We start from the raw sequence: 2,933 nt of genomic DNA, 5'->3' as shown, positions 1-2,933 counted from the left end.
TCTAGTGTTATTACAATATCTGTGCATTTTTTTATTTTTCTTTATTATTGGACTGTGGATGTGGATAACCAATGGAAGATTAAATGGTTTCAGTGTTTAAAGTCAAAAAGGAAGGTTGAGTGTTACACGTGTGTTTGTATTTATACCAGAGTTAAAGTGTGGAAAATAACTGTTTAGGATAACGAAGATAAAATATTCAAATGATTACACTGGACAACAGGTATGAATTCCAAAGCCAAAACTGTACATAAAGAAAGGATGATATGAAAGCCAATAGAGCCACTGTGTGGGTTAGCAGATAGATGGAAACATTGTTGAGATGTAGGTTAATCATGATGTATGGACATTGGAAAAAAGAAAAGAAAACCCACTTTTAGTCATATCATTGTACTGTACTAACTTTGCAACTGGACTCTATGCCAGCACTGTAGCCAAGAGCAGCATCTCTTGTACCTTTCTGTAAAGTAATTCAAAAAATGTATCCATTCAAAGTTCACTCCAGAGTACCCCCTAGTGTTAATTTAGCAAACTGCACACAAGGCAGGGATTGGCTAAAACAAAGTAAAACATTTGCCTCTAGAAGTTTCTCTATAAAGACGCTCCTGTTTTACCTATGGCTTGTTTTCTTCACTTTGCTCCAGCTGCACACTCTCATTTCTCTTTTTGCTTCTCCTACTTTATCAGTAGCTACACTCTTCCTTCATGTTGTCTGTTGCTTAGCTCAAGTCCCATCTACAGACACATTTTGTTTTAGACAAGGAGCAATCTTTAAATATTATCCAGGTGATGTACTGGTGAAAATCTGTGAATTTTGTGAAACTTAAATCTACCTTGTTTTATAGCAGTTAAAAGTGTCATCACCACATATTTCTTTGTTTGTTTTTCTGAAATTCTGTAAAGCTTTCAGTCAGCAAGTATCTGCCAAAGTAACCAACAAAGAAATTAAAGTAAAGGGAGTGCATAGCATTCCATGTATGGCCATTTTAATTGTGAAAAGAGGAAGTTTCTCCCTGTAATTGGTGAAAGAGTACAATGGTATTTTACAGAGGCCACTTTTTGATGTAAAATTTAATCATGAAATCAAGCATTGTTTAGATAATAAAATATAATTTCTGTTAGATAGCACCTTTTAAATACTAGCCACTTCAAAGTTTTTTATTCTATCTGGAAAATCAGGTTTGTCTTAAGGGCCACACAAATGATCTGATCTGCTGACTCAAGCCCTGCTGCATATTCTGTAGCACATCATCTTGGACAAAATTTGGTCCATCTGAAAATGGTTTTAAATGAGGAGAGATGCAACTGCTGCAGAATGCTGTTCGGTTCTTTAGAGTGAATGATACTGGCAGTACTTTCACAAAAAAACTTAGTGACATGTTTAAGAATATTTATTTTGAAATAATTTCACCGTCTTTCTAAAGGTCTAATCTGGAAGCACATCTGCTCTTTCACAGCTGAATTGTGGTGTGTGGGCAGCAGAATGGCGCGCTGGACTCTATTATACATGTCCTAATAGAAAGAGAGCAGGAAATTTAAAGCTGGCATTCACCTGGGTGTTATGTTTCGAGTTGAAAGAAGGGAAATGACAGTGACAAAATCTTAAGTTCACGTTCTCTTAAAGAACTAACAGAATTTCTTAATTGATCAATGACTTGAATGACTACAAAGAAAAAAAATATTCAAACACCTTGACAATTTCAGGAAACTGAGAAACTTGACAAGCTGGAAAACCTTGTTTTCCCCATATCAAAAAAATGTAAATGATTGTTTATTGTGGCACAGTTGCCAAGCTTATTGGCTAAGTCTCTAACGATTCAAAATTCAATAAACTGTTTTTTCCAAAAACATTTATCTATAAAGGGCAAGCCTGTAAACAAATTTCAATATTCAAAAAATGGATTGACCGCCCAGAATTATGTTAGTTCCATAAAATGTGATCCCAAAATAAAACTTCAATGAATTTCTTTCAAAATGTATTAGAGTATAATTAATCAAACTGTAAACAGGGAGCCCCAGGCAGAAAGAAGGAAACGTGAAACTTCAGCAGCCAAACTGAAATCTGAGTGTCCGTTATTTAAAGTAAACACACACTGGGAAATCCAGAATGAGATCCCAGATTTCAAAAACACCTTTGTCCAACTTAAATTATGTTAATTTTTAAAGTATTGTTTTGAATGGGGTATGAATGGAGTTATACAGTATAATTTGTCACATTGTTTTGTGTGCTTACTGTATTTTTGTACGCTATAGTATAGTGTATATATATATACACCATTGTGATAATGTAATAGAGCACATTGTAGTGTTTAATGTATTTTACCTTTGCTATGCTGTATCTCTGTCTGTAACACCATGGCAAATTCCTAGCAACTATGTTGCTTGGCAGCAAAGCTTAATACAAATTAAGGGCAGACACTAGTGTAAAATGTGAATGAATGATCATCATAAAACATACGCATCATGAAGAAGCTGAGCCTGTACATCCCCCTCTTACAGGATAAAATTTAAGCTCTACCTGACTTCATAAAGACAAACACCATGGGTTGTCAATTTGAGTTACCCCATCTTCAACACTGAGAAGAGGAAACATAATTCATAATAGTACAAAAAATCAGATCCTTATCTCTTCTTTAGCTAAATTCATCAACATTTACTTTAATTTTCTGAAATGTACTATTCCATACAGTATAAAGCCAAAGGTGATGTTGTTCATTTTCTCAGTCCCTTCAGCCAGATCACATTGTGCCCTAGCTGAATGCTTTGGAAGTTCATTCGTCCTTTCAGAAGCATTTCTACGCTTTCAGCAAACATAGCTCAGCCAGTTGCTCGTAGGACACCTGCTATCAAGGTTGCCCAATTGGGTTGTAAATGGCATGCCTGGTGAATCCCCCTGGACTAACGATTCACTTGTTATTTTTTTTTTCACATCATCT

This window comes from Polypterus senegalus, chromosome 8 (assembly GCF_016835505.1).
Source record: "Polypterus senegalus isolate Bchr_013 chromosome 8, ASM1683550v1, whole genome shotgun sequence".
NCBI lineage: Eukaryota > Metazoa > Chordata > Cladistia > Polypteriformes > Polypteridae > Polypterus > Polypterus senegalus.
The sequence above is the reverse complement of the archived record's forward strand: the minus strand, read 5'-3'. Positions refer to the sequence as shown.